General features: G+C 43.3%; 1 protein-coding gene across 1 annotated transcript in view; it reads left to right on the plus strand.

Moving 5' to 3' along the window:
- The window catches only part of LOC117364292 (phospholipase B1, membrane-associated-like), a 95,078-nt gene that overhangs the window by 35,194 nt on the left and 41,661 nt on the right, over positions 1 to 18,223 (plus strand). The gene's annotated exons all lie outside the window — the stretch shown is intronic.

The raw sequence follows: 18,223 nt of genomic DNA on the forward strand, positions 1-18,223 counted from the left end.
GGGGGGAACCTATCAAAGTGAGTTTCCATTATTTCCTATCGGGAAACTCGCTTTGATAAACGTGCATTTTGGATTACGAGCATGCTCCTGGAACGGAATATGCTCGTAATCCAAGGTACCACTGTATCAGACTTATTATGTGCAACTAACTGAGGATCCCACTGTACAGCTTAAATCAGAAATTGACTCTGTGATTTCAGTAGTTTCCCCGTGTTTCCCCGACACCGTGTTTCCCCGATGATAAGGCAGGGCCATCAAATAAGACAGCCCCCCCTTTTTAGAAAAAATTGTAAAATAAGGCACCCCCCCCCCCGCATATAAGCCACCCACCGATACCTGCGCTTACCCGAATCGGGTGGTACAGTGGGTGACTCCGTGTGGTCCCTCCGTCTACCGCGGGGGTCGGCAACCCGCGGCTCCAGAGCCGCATGCGGCTCTTTTCCACCTTTGCCGTGGCTCCGGTAGTGTGTCACGCAGGCATGCAACTTACAAGTCCGGCGTCGCGGCGGGAAATAGCCATGATGAGCAGTGAGCTCAGCACGTACTGAGCATGGGGCATTGACGCCATTTGTGAAAGTTTCAGGTTTGAAAATAATTCTACATGCAAAATGACACCAGCGCAAGGTTTTAAAATTATAACCAGGATTTATTGAATTATTGGTTCTATTTTCCCATTATTAGATCAAAAGAACAGCATAATTGCTTACGTTGCGCTCATGGGAGATCATCATCGTGGCCAAAGGCTGGCCTTCTCACAATGGTCTCTCTTTCTATCTCATTACAGTCTATTATATAACTTTTGGTTTAGTGACATCATCAAGTTTGACGACCAATAACATTTCTCTGGGTGGTCTTAAAGTTTAGACAAAGAAACATTCCTCCATGTTTAAAAGTTAGTCAAAGTTTCAGATGATTTCTGAATTAACATTAACATTCAAAAGAATTCACAATTATTAACATGGTAAATTCTCAGTCCTTCCATGCTGACAAGTTCTGAGCCTTAAAGGAAAAAAAAAACTCCTAAGCTGACAGATTCAAATTGCACAGCCTTACACAGAAAGCTTACTCTGGAGGAAGGGGGGTTTAAATCCCCCTCCCCTCTGCTGGAGACTGATACAGCATCTCAAATTCTAACTTAACTACTTCCAGATGTTACTTTTAGGATTTTCCTCAGTGTTTCTTCTTATAAACCACATTCATGGGCCCCAAACATTCATAATTTCATTCATATCTTGGCCATTCATACTTCATACATTTTATATCTCAGTTTGGAATATGGAGTCTAATATGCTTTTCCTAACTGACCTGAGCACATCTGTTAACAATTAGAACCACGAGGCTAAAGGCGGGAAGCTGAACAAAGAACAGAAACTATTCACTGGCACAAGATGGTGACCTAAGACAGGACAGTTATAGCACATACAAAAGAACCTAAACTGGACTCCATGTAATCATGTAATCATGATTTCCACCATGATTTAGCTCAACAGCAAAGTACACAAGAAAACACCATTCTTTTCCTTATATTAATCTTTAGTGTGTTTTTTCTTCTGGCCTTAGCTACATTATATTTAAATGTTTTATTCACCTATTTTTCGTACACTTCTATTTGGGCGCGGTCCTTAACTAACACAGATGTTTGTCTAACTAGAATTACCCAGAATCATACGAAAAACTGGCGCTACAAAAATACTGCACTATCATGCTTCTGACATCCATTTCATCGTACCATAAACAGCGCTAGCCACGAGTCAGTCCCCTCTTGGATATTACTGAATTTATGAAGTAATATTCATAATTGAGCTCGTGGTCTTATCTGTGGCGCTGAGGTTTACTCTGGGTACGGTTCTTCTTATGGATCAGTGTGTGTCTGTGCAAGTATATTCTTTTAAATGCCAATTAGATAGCAAAAGCCAGAAAAATGTACTACCTAGGCCTGCAACGGCAGGTGCCTAGAAGATCTTACCCAAAGCTTACTTGAATTCTCTAGTGAGAATGCAAGCAAATCCCATCCACTATTCTAGATAAAACCCATTCAAGTGTACATTTATGTAAGTTGCTGTCTAAACCATATCATACAGGAAACTTACCATTCCAGTGGTAGTTAGACAGTGTCTGTTCTAGGTGCAAGTACAGTCCTAGAGCAGAGACGTCTGTTGTTTTATTCATAGAGGTATTCATGAAACTCCAGTACTTTTAAAGTTTAAAAGTCAGAAAATTTAGAGAAAGTATAGCTAAAGAAAAATAGAACCCTAGATTTCCCTAAGATAAAGTGAACCTTAGTATTACCTAATTTAATTAGTCCCTATGCTCAAAAGTGTTATGTTATAAAATTTTGGAATTAAATCAATAAAGTGTAAAATAATGCACAGTGTTAAGAAAACCCAAATATATGCTTAATATGGAAATGTACTTATGTGCAGATAATGCATGCACATCAGATATAAGTTTTCTTTTTTTGTGTGTGTTGCAGGAACTCATTTCTCAAATTTAAATTAAAATCATTAAATGGACTGATGATATCAGCTGTTAAACCCAATTAAACAATATTGTGGCACTGTGTAACAGCTTAGAAGCTGCCACTGTATATGGAAATACAGTCATATGAAATAAAATTTAAAATACAGGATACACAAAATATTTTCTGAGAACAATGCATGAAGACAATGATAAAGAAAATACAGTTATTAATACAATATCAGAATAAGTCTATGAAATTATGCAAAAGCATAATTAAAGTTCAGAAGCCTAATTCAAATGAAGTGATTTAAAGTAACATGGTTTAAGATAAAGTCTGTTTTTTTCGTTCAAAATTTTTTATATGAGTCCAGAAATGTCTTTTGCAAATAGTTTTAGCAACTTGTAAGGTCGGAGTCTCTAAATTAATTTCAGTGAAATTTAAATCATGGCTTTAAAAAGTTCATGCTGCAACGTTTTCAGAATTCAAGCTTGGCTTTTCTGTAACTATGGAACTGCTTTTTTCTTTACACCCGTACTGGTACAACTGAAAGGTAAGCACAGCTCATTAGTTGAAGACAAAGGAACACTGAAATTCCCGCCGAAAATTCAGCATCGGAATTTTTCTCTGTGTTCTCCACAGCTCTAGTGGTGGAATGTGGTACTGCGGGTCAGTGTAAATCCTGGAAGGAATGTAATGTAATGTAATGTAATTTATTTCTTATATACCGCTACATCCGTTAGGTTCTAAGCGGTTTGAAGAAAATATACATTAAGATTATAAATGAGAAGTAAAAATTAAAAAGCACATGTTCATTAACAAAAGAACAAAGAAAAAAGAAACACATGGCACGTTATCCCCTCTGCAAACTGTACTAATTCTTGTATTGCAGAGTTACAGTCTCTGTGTTGAATTGTTGAAAGGATTCAAAGAAGGTTCTTAACTGAAACACAAAACATACAGATTAAATAGACTTTTTTCAGGGTCCTGTAGTACCAAAATATGGCCACAGGAAAATTTAAACATGCAGACACATTCTCTACATGGTAAAATTAGACTTTCTTTTTTTCTAACATCAGGGAATTATTCTCAATTCCATATTCTTTATTAGGTTCCTATCCTGAAGAGCTTACTTGTAAAAAGTAAGCAAAATTTCAATTCCGAATTCATCCACTTACATAAAAGTTTATTATAATTGTTCTTTTCCGGTAACCAAGTTAGCAAGCCCTTTGTTTCACATTTATTTCGATTTTCAAAAAAATATAGGTACTTAACCTCTATTTTTGTCAATCTTTTTATTTTAAACTTCCCAATTTAATTTTAAAATGCATTTAAATTTAATTACTCCCTAATCATACATTTCGGACAATGCACAAGTTTAAAAATACTTTATAAACCATGCAGGGGCACAAAAATTCATATTCAAAACTAATTTGAACCCTGAGATAAAAATATAAAGGCAAGGAATTTTTTTTTTTTTCTCATGCACTGCTTTGCTTGCTCACAAAAACAATCTTTCTTGTAAGCATGGTATCTGTTTTTTGGAATAAATCTTTTTCTTTTCCACAAAATTATCCTTTCACTGTTGAATACATTCCCAAGTCCAGCAGAATTCTTCCTTTTCTCCCATCTTCCCTATCGAACCTTCTCCTCATCTTCTGCCCGATTCCCACTTAAAATATCCCTTATAATCAGGTCATAATTCATAGCACATCCTTCCTTAACACGTCTCACAAAACTTTCTTCCACATTCTTGTACGTTCGTTCTACAGACTATCTCCCTGCTTTGAAATCGCCAGACATTTAACTTTCTTTTCCTTTTCACTTAACCATCTCGTTTAAATATCACTTTCCAATTCCTTCAGATCCTACAGTTCTGTTCTTCCAACATTCTGATAACCTTTTTAAAATATAAAGAAACAACATACAGGCTACATAACATCTTTTTAATGCATTCTTTGACATAGCCCTAGGCTACAAACAGCTCTGAAGCTACTAAAGTACCTCAATTGTTCTTAACAGCACAGATCTACACTACAAAAACAACATACACAAACTTTCCGGAACTCTAAACAGCATGCTGGTAAAGTTTTATCAGAGAGAGACCACATTGAATCCTGATATTCACACTACATAAGCTTTTCTTTTTTTCTACTACATCGGAAACAAATTTAAGCCACGGATACATAGGATTCTCATGTCTTGCTAAACTACCAGTTCTCAATAAACCCTTTTAATATGCAAACAGACTTGCTCTGAGACTTCTCAAAAAAGAAGAATCAAATTCGTTAACTGACTAGTATATAAGCAAATACCTGTTGGAAAATCTGTAGCCCTGAGACAAAAGAACTCCATTGCTGCTCCATTCCCTCCCCCTCTTTCCTCACGTGATAGCTCTGTGGAAGGCATCGAGGGAGGAAAAAGGTGGGGGTGAAAATCCCCCATTTGCAGCCCGCTCTTTCAAACAAAGGAACAGCATAGAGCGAGAGGACTTCTTGTAAGATACCATTAACTTTTCTTTTCTTTTTCCAGAGACAAGAGAAACAGTTAGGGCAGAGCAAAAAAGACAGAGAGAGACAGAACTGGAGTTTAGAAAGACAAAGCTGAGAAACACAATTTCTTTTTTCTTTTCAAAGTAGTTACTTCAGATAGGCACTGAAAATGCAGAGGGAGACAAAGAAGGAGGGGGTGCCCTCAGCCCGTTTTTTCAAACAAAGAGACGGGTGAGGGAAACTTTTCAAAGTCAGATTAAAACAGACAGTTTTCTTTTTCACAGAGAGAAAGGCGTTAGTTCAAAGACAAAGCTTAGACACACAGCCGGAGAATATATATTTTTTTCTTCAAACTCAGTAACTTCTGTTATCAGACAAGCAAAAACTTACGTTCACAGAGGAGACCTGCTCTCTACTGGGCACTTCTACCTTAATTTTTTTCTTCTTTCAGACAGGCACTGCTCAGTTTAAAAGCCAGATGGAAAAATGCCAGCACTGCAAGGGATTTTTTTTTCTTTCTTTTCACAACATTCTTTCTGTGTTACTTTTATTTCTAATTTTTTCTTTTTCTTTTTCCATTAATATTTAATTTCCACTAACTTCATATCCCTCTACCCACAAATTTATACAATAATGTACAGATATATACAAGCAGCATGCTCCTTATTGTTAAATAAATTTTTTTTATTATTATTTTTAATTAATTTTTTTATTTTTTTTATTATTTTTAATTTTTTTTTTTTAATTTTTTTTTCTTTAAACAGGCGTAATACTCACAATTTTCCAGTTTTCCGGTCCCGTTTTATCTCTAATTTCCGCCATATTCCTGCGCAGCCAGTCAGCCTGTGACTACCTTTTGTTACACAACCATGCGAAATCTCTAGAGTTCCTAGAGTTTCTATGAATAACCTATAAGCTTTTTCAAGGCGTCAAATTAGTAGTTCCCGGGTTTCGGCACCAATTGAGCATGGGGCATTGACGCCATTTGTGAAAGCTTCAGGTTTGAAAATAACTCTACATGCAAAATGACACCAGCGCAAGGTTTTAAAATTATAACCAGGATTTATTGAATTATTGGTTCTATTTTCCCATTATTAGATCAAAAGAACAGCATAATTGCTTACGTTGCGCTCATGGGAGATCATCATCGTGGCCAAAGGCTGGCCTTCTCACAATGGTCTCTCTTTCTATCTCATTACAGTCTATTATATAACTTTTGGTTTAGTGACATCATCAAGTTTGACGACCAATAACATTTCTCTGGGTGGTCTTAAAGTTTAGACAAAGAAACATTCCTCCATGTTTAAAAGTTAGTCAAAGTTTCAGATGATTTCTGAATTAACATTAACATTCAAAAGAATTCACAATTATTAACATGGTAAATTCTCAGTCCTTCCATGCTGACAAGTTCTGAGCCTTAAAGGAAAAAAAAAACTCCTAAGCTGACAGATTCAAATTGCACAGCCTTACACAGAAAGCTTACTCTGGAGGAAGGGGGGTTTAAATCCCCCTCCCCTCTGCTGGAGACTGATACAGCATCTCAAATTCTAACTTAACTACTTCCAGATGTTACTTTTAGGATTTTCCTCAGTGTTTCTTCTTATAAACCACATTCATGGGCCCCAAACATTCATAATTTCATTCATATCTTGGCCATTCATACTTCATACATTTTATATCTCAGTTTGGAATATGGAGTCTAATATGCTTTTCCTAACTGACCTGAGCACATCTGTTAACAATTAGAACCACGAGGCTAAAGGCGGGAAGCTGAACAAAGAACAGAAACTATTCACTGGCACAAGATGGTGACCTAAGACAGGACAGTTATAGCACATACAAAAGAACCTAAACTGGACTCCATGTAATCATGTAATCATGATTTCCACCATGATTTAGCTCAACAGCAAAGTACACAAGAAAACACCATTCTTTTCCTTATATTAATCTTTAGTGTGTTTTTTCTTCTGGCCTTAGCTACATTATATTTAAATGTTTTATTCACCTATTTTTCGTACACTTCTATTTGGGCGCGGTCCTTAACTAACACAGATGTTTGTCTAACTAGAATTACCCAGAATCATACGAAAAACTGGCGCTACAAAAATACTGCACTATCATGCTTCTGACATCCATTTCATCGTACCATAAACAGCGCTAGCCACGAGTCAGTACACAGATGAAAGCCTTGCTTGCTGATTGGTCCGGCGGCCGTGCCACCGGACCAATCAGCAAGCAAGGCTTTCATCTGTGTAGTGCTGAGCTCACTGCTCAGCATGGCTATTTCCCGCCGCGACGCCGGACTTGTAAGATGCACGCCTGAAAAAGAAATCATCCTGGCCGGGGTCGGTGTCATGTTCCGGAGATCTACAGCCTTCCTATCTCCCTCTCCCTTCTACCTGCTTCCGGCCATATCCCCTGCTCCGCGACTCTCTTCGGCAACTCAGCAGCAGCGATCGCCACAAGCTTCTGACGTCGGGGCCTACCCTCTGCGAGTCCCACTTGTTTCAACTTCCTTTTTCCACAAAGGCGGGACTCGTAGAGGGAAGGCCTCGATGTCGGTAGCTTGTCTTCATCACCGCTGCTGACAAGTTGCTGAAGAGAGCCGCGGAGCAGGGGGGTGTTGCCAGGTGCAGGTAGAAGGGAGAGGGCCAGATGCAGGACTCGTGGGTGAGGGAGGAGAAGAGAGAGAGAAAGAGAGAGGGGAGGGAAACAAAAGGAAATATTTCATACTGGGCTGGGCCGGAGTGGAGGGAGGGTGGAAAGATTCTAGCTACAGGGTGCAGTAACAAAGGAAAAGGGGGGGAAAGCTGAAAATGGAGATAGTGACACAAAGAAGAGAAAGGGTAAGCAGGACCTACTGAATAAGGATAGAGATACAGAGGGGACATGAAAGGGTAAATAAGGCATCCCCCCGAAAATAAGCCCTAGAGCATATTTTGACCTTCCAAAAAAAATAAGACAGTGTCTTACCATCGGGGAAACACGGTATGAAGGAAAGTCTATTTTTAACTGTCAATCATCCTATAATCCCTACAATTTATGTACTCCCTAAGATACATAAATCGAATACAGACCCACTTGGTCGTCCAATCATCTCTGGGAATGGCTCTATTTTAGAACCCTTGTCGAAATTTGTGGATTTTTTCCTTAGACCCTTCATTCCATGTATAAAATCATACATCAAGGATTCATCTGATATGATCAACATTATTGAACAATATGATGGTGCTCTTTCTGATATCATTTTGGTCACGATGGACATTGAGTCATTGTATACCAACATTCCCCAATTGTCAGCATTAGGGATTATTGAAAGAACACTTAAAGGAAGGGAAACTCATAGACGGGTACCAAACCACTTCATTTTAACATTAGCAAGTATGGCCTTAATGAACAACTATTTTTGTTTTCAAGAGAAATTTTTCCAATAAATTAAGGGTACAGCCATGGGGTCATCCATGGCCCTAGACATTGCGAATCTTTATGTAGCAGATTTTAAAGAAAACTTTTTAGAATCACATCCGTTTCAAAGAAATGTTGTTCTTTACAAAAGATATATTGACGATGTATTCATGCTATGGAGAGGCAGCAGTGATGAGTTGATTAATTTTCATCAGTGGTTAAATACATGTGTTATTAATTTAAAGTTTAAGATTGAATATAATGAGCAGTCTATTTCATTTCTGGATATCCAGATTTATAAAACAAGATATGGCTTGAAAACTACAATTTATAGGAAAGAAACAGATAGGAATACTTACCTTCACTTTACTAGTTTTCATAACAAAAGCCTGAAAAAGAACCTTCCTTATTCACAATTTTTAAGATTACGCAGATTGTGTACCGATATGGATGAATTTGAATGACAGGCACCATTGATGGCAAATAATTTTCTAGCAAGAGGCTATCCGCAGGGATGTGTTAGGGAGTGTTATCGTAAAGCACAAATGAAACATAGGGAGGAATTGTTGAATCAAGTGGTGACCAGACCCAAACCAGATTTAGTTTGTACGCTCAGATTCTCTCATCTTTCTAATGACATACAGGGTATCATTAAGAAAAATTGGCATATTTTACAATCTCATGTATGTTTTGAAAAAATCACACCAGTAATAGCATTTTCTAGAAATAGAAATCTCAGGGATATGCTGGTCCCTTCCACTCTTCCTGAGCCATCATCTAACAACATTGGCCATGTTGGACATATACCCTGTGGGCATTGCTCAATATGTAAGCACAGCATGACCCAACATTGGCCATGTTGGACATATACCCTGTGGGCATTGCTCAATATGTAAGCACAGCATGACCATTGAAAGTTATGAACATCCAGTTACTGGTATTACAGTTAAATTAAGGGAATATAGTGATTGTCAGACTTCACAAGTGATTTATGCAATTATATGCCCATGTAAGAAGTGGTACATTGCTAAAACCAAACGTATGGAAGACGAGGATGATTGAACATAGGAGTTGTATCAGTAGGAATGTACAGTCTGCTCCAATTGTGGAGCACTGGTATGAAAAGAGTCACTGCATTGATGATTTAAAATTTTTTTATTGAGAGTGATTCGGACAAGGTGGAGGGGAGGGAACTTAGATATTACGCTTATGAGAGAAGACCAACGTTTTATCCATAATTACAATACCATTAATCCACATAGTTTGAATATGGATTTGGACTTGAGACCATTTATGTAATTTTCAAATTTCATGATCTTCATTGTATAAAAAATCTGTTATCCCAGGACAAGCAGGCAGGTATTCTCACTAGTGGGTGATGTCATCCGACAGAGCCCCGATGTGGACGTCTCACAAGCATACTTGCTTGAAGAAACTTCAGAAGTTTCGAGATGCCCGCACCGTGTATGCGCGAGTGCCTTCCCGCCCGATGCACCGGGCGTGTCTCTTCAGTTCTTTTCTTTCCGCGGAGAAGTTTGCTTCAACTCTCTGCGCTGAGTGAACCCGTGTTCTTGCCTTCTAGTGCCGCGGTTTTGAGTTTAATTTCTCTTAATCGTGTGTTTTCTTCTGTCGTTTTATTATTTTGTTAAAAAAAAAATTTTTTTCCAAAGATTCAACCGGGTCAGCCGCGTGGCTGGGGCCCCGCTCCTTCGATCTAGCGGCGGAGCTTTTTCGGCCTATGTCCCGGCCTATTACCGGTTTTAAGAAGTGTATCAAGTGCCAGCGCGCGATTTCGTTGACGGACCCGCGTCGACGCTGTTTGCAGTGTCTCGGGCCTGAACATCTTCCAAAATCGTGCCGGCCTTGTTCCACTCTAACAGCACATGCTTTCAAGCGTCGCTGTTTCCTGTGGGAGTCGATGTTCGCGATGGAAGCTTCCAAGGAACCTTCGACTTCGACCAGCGCTTTGCCTTTACCTGCGAAGTCGTCATCTACTCCTGCTGCATCGGGTCTTTTGAAGCCGGCTTCCTTCGTTCCGGCTTCGACCCGAAGAACAGGAGCGGACCCAACAAGCAGCTCCATCTGATGACCGATTCCCCCCCCCCCAACGAAAGAAGCGCAGAGTAATAGTCATTGGGGACTCCATGCTGAGGGGCACAGAGGGACCAATCTGCAGGCCGGATACACTCTCGAGAGAGGTTTGCTGTCTACCTGGAGCCAGGATATGGGACGTCACCACCAACCTGGGTAAACTACTCACACCTAATGACCATTTTCCTATGTTTCTTATCCACATAGGTACGAATGACACTGCAAGAAACACCCAGGAGACCATCACCAGAGACTTCGGAGCCTTGGGTGTGAGGCTGAAGCAGACGGGTGCGCAGGTGGTCTTCTCTTCAATCCTCCCAGTTAGAGGCAAGGGAAGAGCCAGAGATGAATGTATCCTAAGAACCAACGAATGGCTACAAGGATGGTGTCGGGATATGAACTTTGGATTCCTGAATCATGGAGAGGCGTTACAAGGACTTCTGGGACCAGACGGACTCCACTTGACCAGCAGAGGTAAGAACATCTTCGGACACCGACTAGCCCGCCTGCTTCGTAGGGCTTTAAACTAGGTAAGTTGGGGGAGGGTACCTACTCATGTACTGGTGCGGAAAGGAACTATCCTGATGGGATGAGTCGATACTCTGCTTCCGAGGTAAGGGCCCACATAGCAAACAGTTCTCTAGGTGCCACACAGACTCAGGTGGAAAACGCCTTACAGCGACCTAGCAAACACAAAGTGTGGAGGGCCATGTATGTTAATGCTCACAGTTTAGGCAATAAAATTCTAGAGCTGGAAACTGAAATAAGGGATGCCAACCTAGACGTGGTAGCAATAACCGAAACATGGTTTACGGACTCACATGGGTGGGATATGGCTATACCGGGGTACAATCTTCTTCGTCGTGACAGAGAGGGCAGGTTAGGTGGTGGGGTAGCACTATACATTAAAGAAGACATCAAAACCACCAGGATCACTGATGTCAAATACACCGGGGAGTCCCTCTGGGTTAACCTGGCAAGAGGTGGCAATAAATGCCTGTATCTTGGTGTGGTATACAGACCCCCAAGACAACTGGAAGACATGGACATGGAATTAATTGAAGACATAGAGAATATCACTCTACGGGGCGACACTGTACTGCTAGGGGACTTCAACATGCCTGATGCAGACTGGAACACATTTTCAGCAACCACCAGTGGCAGCAAGAGGCTTTTGACCTCCATAAATGGTGCACAACTAAAACAGATGGTAACGGAGCCCACTAGGGCCCAGGCGATCCTTGACCTGGTACTCACCAACGGGGAAAGCGTCTCAGAGGTCTCAGTAGGGGATACGCTAGCCTCCAGCGACCATAACATGGTATGGTTCAACCTTAGGAAAGGATTCCCTAAATCAATCATAAAAACAAAGGTACTTAATTTCCGGGGCACCGACTTCACACGCATGGGAGATTTCGTCCATCAGACGCTGTAGGACCAAGCAGAGACTGGTAATGTGGAAGCTATGTGGTCGTACCTGAAATCATCAATACACGAAGCTACTAATCGCTACATAAAATCGGTAGACAAACGGCAAAGAAACAATAAACCCCAATGGTTCACTGAGGAGATCTCGCACCTCATTAAGGAGAAGAAAACAGCATTTCTTTCCTACAAACGTACGCAGAGAAGGGAAACTAAAGTAGAATATAAAACCAGGTCTGCAGCGGTCAAAACAGCAGTTAAGGAGGCCAAACTTCGAGTGGAAGAAACTTTGGCAAAAAACATTAGAAAAGGGGACAAGTCTTTCTTCAGGTATATTAGTGATAGGAAAAGGAACACAGACGGCATAGTACGCCTTAGGAGACCGGACGGAAACTACGCGGTGGCGGATTCCGAAAAAGCCGAAATACTAAATGAATATTTCTGCTCAGTCTTCACCTGTGAGGCACCGGGACACGGACCACAGTTGAAGGCAAAACAAATTGCGATAGACCCGTTTCAGAATTTTGAGTTCTGTCACCACCACTATAGCCCAGGGCTGGGCTCTATAGCAATCCCAGTGGTTAACACAAACAGTACACCAGCGTGTGACCCGGCATGGAGTCACCCTGCAGGACTGGGTTCTCAGCAGTAATCAGAGTTAAAGCCAAGAAAAATAAAGTTCCAACAATGGTAGTAGTTGAAAGAAATAGTTCAGTTTACTATTTTCTTCATGCAGGTAAGTAGTTCATCAAACATTTGCAACATTAGTCAGGATTCCAAACAGCAACAAAGCAAAACTGCCAAAAGAGGCAAGAAAATAAAACAGTCCAAAATAAAGTCCAAAACTTTCTTTCAATCCTAATTAAGTCCCAATTGCTCCTGAGACTTCAGCTCTCCACAGAGCTAGCCCTGCCTGCTCCTAAGCAGGTAATTCAACAAATCAAAAAATAAAGTTCAGGATACTTGTTTCCACAATGATTAGTAATTAAAGAAAATGAGAAAAGCCTCTGACAACATTATATGACTGCCAGGAAAGGAGAGTGACACAGGTTTTGTCAAAAATAAAGCCACAGATATGGCCTTCAAAATCCCACCCAGGGTGACAACAAAACCTCTCCCCACACACTCCTAGCTTTCTCAAAAAACCAACATCCAAGAAAACAAAACACAGCAAGCAAACAGTTCCAAATAATCCACACTCACTGTTTGTAGCTTGAGGCCAAGTCCACCTGCATAGGCTCAGGGTAATTAGCTTCACAACCTGCACCGGCTTCATGACAGTCCATAGGCTCTCCATTCAAAAGTGGCAAGTCCTCATCTTGCCCGGCCTCTGTCAGCTCCATAGGCATAGGGTTGTTGCTCCTGTTTGGCCCAGGTGGATCTTTAGGGAGGCAAGGCCTGAACTTCCTCCCTAACCGGCCTGCTGGCTTGAATGCCACTGCTGGCTTACATACCCTAGGGGTGTGGCCTGATCTGAGGGAGTCAGCAGAAGTCCAGGGGCCTCTTGAGCTCCCCCGGTGGTGACTCGAATCAAGCTCACCTACTTCCTCCTCAGATGAATCCAGCTCCCTCTGGTGGTCAATGGCATTATCTCCCAAAATATAACCTTGGGAGATCCTGGAATTTTCCTTCCGTGTTTTTATTCTTACTTTTTCCCCTGGCTTAACTGGGACCTTGTTTCCACTATCAGCAGGGACAATGTAACCAAGAGTCAGAAAAATCACTATATAAACAAAACAGACCGACTCTATAATAGTAACTCAACCCACGAGGAGGACCCGTTATACAAAAATTCAGCTCAGAGATATAAAACTCTAAAGAGGAAGAGGTGACCCCCTCTTAGGAAAAGAGTTTATCTTCCAATCATTGCTTCATAATGTAACAAACGAGTCCAACTCAAAGGTATGAATGATTATAACTGTGTATATATCTCAATAATGATGCAATATGCATTCAAAGAGCTTTCAAAATACAAGCAAAATTTTCTGCATTCAGGTGAGCACTAAAAAACTTTACATTCATACGGTAAGTTCTCAAAAATACTTATCAGGGCCCCGACGCGGCCCCGTTTCGGTGTCTACTTCAGGAGACCTTAACTGGGACCTGGGCAGAGCCCAGGACTGACTGGTCACAGTTCACACCTGAAGACGTCTACAGAGAGCTGACAAGGCTTAAGGAGAACAAGGCCATGGAACCGGACAATTTACACCTAAGAGTGCTTAGAGAATTGAGAGATGTTCTGGCGGAACCGTTGGCCGTGCTCTTCAATCTCTCACTAAGCACGGGGAAAGTTCCATTAGACTGGAAAACAGCTAACGTCGTTCCTCTGCATAAAAAGGGTTGCAAGGCTGAGGCTGCGAACTATAGACCGGTGAGTCTCAATTCAATAGTGTGTAAACTCATGGAAACACTAATTAAGCATAAATTAGATACGATCTTGAATGAGGGGAATCTCCGGGACCCCAGTCAACATGGATTCACCGAGGGTAGGTCCTGCCAGTCCAATCTTATCAGCTTCTTTGACTGGGTAACAAGAAGGCTGGACTCGGGAGAGTTCTTGGACGTCGTATACCTTGATTTCAGCAAAGCTTTTGACAGCGTCCCACACCGCAGACTGCTGAACAAGATGGAATCGATGGGGTTAGGAGTAACACTAACTACATGGGTTAAAGATTGGCTAAGTGGCAGACTTCAGAGGGTGATGGTTAATGGTACCCTCTCTAAAACGTCGGAAGTGACCAGCGGAGTGCCGCAGGGCTCTGTCCTGGGTCCACTTCTCTTCAACATATTCATTAGGGATTTGACTCAAGGGCTTCAAGGTAAGGTAACCTTATTCGCTGATAACGCCAAACTATGCAATATCGTAAACGGCTACAATCTACAGGATACTATGGAACAGGACCTCCGTACTTTAGAAAGTTGGTCCTCTATCTGGCAGCTGGGCTTCAACGCCAAGAAATGTAAGGTTATGCATCTCGGAAATGGAAATCCATGCAGAAATTACACCTTGAATGGAGAAACTTTGACCAAGACTATGGCAGAACGAGACTTGGGAGTGTTCATCAGTGCAGACATGAAGACTGCCAATCAAGTGGAGAAGGCTTCATTTAAAGGCACGGCAGATGATGGGTTGTATCAAGAGAAGTTTCTTCAACAGGAAACCTGAGGTCATGATGCCATTGTACAGAGCCATGGTGAGACCTCATCTAGAATACTGTGTGCAATTCTGGAGGCCACATTACCGTAAAGATGTGCTCAGAATTGAGTCGGTTCAGCGGATGGCCACCAGGATGGTCTCGGGGCTAAAAGGTCTCTCGTACGAAGAAAGACTGAACAAATTGCAGCTCTATACTCTCGAGGAGCATAGGGAGAGGGGAGACATGATTGAGACATTTAAGTATATCACGGGACGGGTCAAGGTGGAAGATGATATCTTTCTTCTCAAAGGACCCTCGAACACAAGAGGACATCCGCTCAAACTCAGGGGAGGGAAGTTTCGTGGAAATGTCAGGAAGTATTTCTTCACGGAACGAGTGATAGAGCATTGGAACAAGCTTCCAGTACAGGTGATCGAGGCCCGCAGTATCCCAGACTTCAAGAATAAATGGGATACCTATGTGGGATCACTGCGAGGGTCATACCAATGAATAGGGTCGCTAGGATATTGACTTAATAGAGCAGGTCAGTAGAGTTAAGGGGGCCAGTAGACTTATAAGGGTGGGTCAATGGTGTGGGCAGACTTGATGGGCTGTAGCCCTTATCTGCCGTCATCTTTCTATGTTTCTATGACCCCGCCTCCTGCTCCGGTGCCTGCTTCGGTCTCCTCAGATCAGGTACCTCCTCAGGCCATTCCCCCAGTGGTTATTAAGGTGCCTAAGGCTTCTAAGGCTAAGCACTCGACCACACGGGACCGCGAAGACCGTACAGGGGGTCCCACTTCGAGTGCTGCTCCCCCCTTGTCGGCTTCGCTGCGGTCGATCATGGAGGCCCAATTCATTGAGATAATGACTACCATGGGGCCCAAGTGGCTTGCCACAATCCAGCATGGGCATGCAGAACCTCCTCGTGGGGGCGAGCCGCCCCCTCCTCCTCCGCCTCGCTGCTCGCTCTCACTACTAGGGGAGGAGGAGCGGCACTTGGCCACCAGTTCATCGAGGCGCGCTTCGTTTAGTGAGATGCCGCCTCTGGAACCCATCCCCGTCCCGGGCGAAGACAATTGGGATGTGCCTTCAGGTAGTCGAAGCCCTAGGCATCATCAGGAGAAATTCTTCTGGAGCCCCTTCCATGCCAAGCCATCTCTCGACCCATGGAATGCTGTTCGAGAGGCATCGGCCCATCCTCCTCTTCGCTCTACGGCCTCCAGCCCCATCTATTCATTGGAGGCCTCTGCGGAGCCATCTGGGCGTCACCGTTCCAGATCTCCTTCGAGACGAAGGGAGGGGCACCGTTCCAGGCATTCTTCGAGACATTCGTCTAGGCATTCTACAGTCTCGCCTCAGAAGAAGCTTCCTCGTGTGGGGTATTCATCTTCGGATATCTCCCCTCCTCTGGGCCCGGAGTTCGAGGATGCCTACCGGTCGTTCTCTCCTTGTCGATCCCATGTCTCCTTGGATCAGGAGGCCTCGACTTCATCAAGTCCGTCCCAGCGTCCTGTCTTGGCGGACCAGCTGTCTTTTTCATCTTTTCTACAGCAGATGGCGGATGATCTCGACATCATCTTGGACTCGGGTTCCCGATACTCCAAGGAGTACCTGGATACCATGCATCTGCCTCATCCTCCTGCTGAGTCTCTTCGCCTGCCTCTCCACAAGCTCCTCGACCAAACCTTCATGCGATGTTTTGAAACACCGTACTCCATTCCTGCCGTTCCTGGCAAACTGGATGCCAGGTACCGCACAGTGCATCATAAGGGGTTTGAGGGCTCCCAGCTCTCCCATCAGTCACTGTTGGTCGAGTCCTCCCTCAAGCGATCTTATCCGTCCCAGGTATATGCCTCGGTGCCACCGGGCCGAGAGGGGAGGACCATGGATAAGTTCGGGAGGCACATCTACCAGAACTCGATGATGGCTTCCCGAGTTCTCAATTACACCTTCCATTTTGCCACCTATTTGGAGTTCTTCCTTCCAGTACTTCGGAAGTTTATGCCTTACATCGAATCTCAAGCTCATTTTGAATTCGAGGAGGTCGTCGCCTCGCTGTCCCAGCTGCGTCTTCAATTGATGCAATCCTCGTATGATGCATTTGAGCTCTCGGCACGGGCTGCCACCTGTTCCGTGGCCATGCGTCGCTTGGCATGGCTTCGAACCATTGACATGGACCCGAACCTCCAGGACAGGCTTGCCAACGTCCCATGTGCAGGTGCGGATTTGTTTGATGAGTCTATTGAGACCGTGACGAAGAAGCTGTCGGACCATGAAAAGTCATTCCAGTCCATCCTTTGTCCCAAGTCTAAACCTGCTCAGTCTTGACCTTCTTGACCGCCCTTGATATATCAGCGGCATTACACTCCCAGGCAGGCTCCTGCTGCGAGGCAACCAGTGAAGAGACAGCCGCCGCAGAAATCTCAACAAAAACCTCAGCCTTCTGCTGTTCCCAAGGCTCCTCAGCCTTTTTGACTCTCTTGTCGAGAGCATAACCAACACTGTTCTGCTATCCCTTGTCTTTCCAATTGGGGGTCGCCTTCCTCATTTTTATCATCGATGGATGGCTATAACCACAGACCTTTGGGTCCTTACCATCATCAGGGAGGGATACTCTCTTCAGTTCCATCGGGTCCCCCCGGACCATCCTCCAAGAGAGTATCCTTCCAGCTTGACCCAGACCGCCCTTCTTCTTCAGGAAGCTCAGGCTTTGCTCCGGCTCCGGGCCGTCGAGCCGGTCCCTGTGGACCAACACAACCGGGGGTTTTACTCCCGGTACTTCCTTGTTCCGAAGAAGACGGGCGACCTGCATCCAATTCTGGACCTCAGGGTGCTCAACAAGTTCCTGGTCGAGAGATTTTGCATGCTGACCCTAGCTTCTCTCTACCCCCTCCTCGAGCAGAACGACTGGTTATGCTCTCTGGATCTCAAGGAGGCCTACACTCACATTCCCATTCATCCGTCCTCTCGCAAATTCCTCAGATTTCGGGTGGGACATCTGCATCTGCAGTATCGAGTGCTTCCCTTCGGCCTGTCCTCGTCTCCCAGAGTCTTCACAAAGTGTCTGGTGGTGGTGGCCGCTGCACTCCGGAACCATGGTCTTCAGGTGTTTCCCTACCTCGACGACTGGCTCATCAAAGCTGCCTCGGCTCCAAGGGTCATCTTGGCGACCCAAAGGACTATTTGGTTCCTGCAGAGTCTGGGGTTCGAGA

Source organism: Geotrypetes seraphini, chromosome 7 (genome assembly GCF_902459505.1).
Source record: "Geotrypetes seraphini chromosome 7, aGeoSer1.1, whole genome shotgun sequence".
Classification (NCBI taxonomy): domain Eukaryota; kingdom Metazoa; phylum Chordata; class Amphibia; order Gymnophiona; family Dermophiidae; genus Geotrypetes; species Geotrypetes seraphini.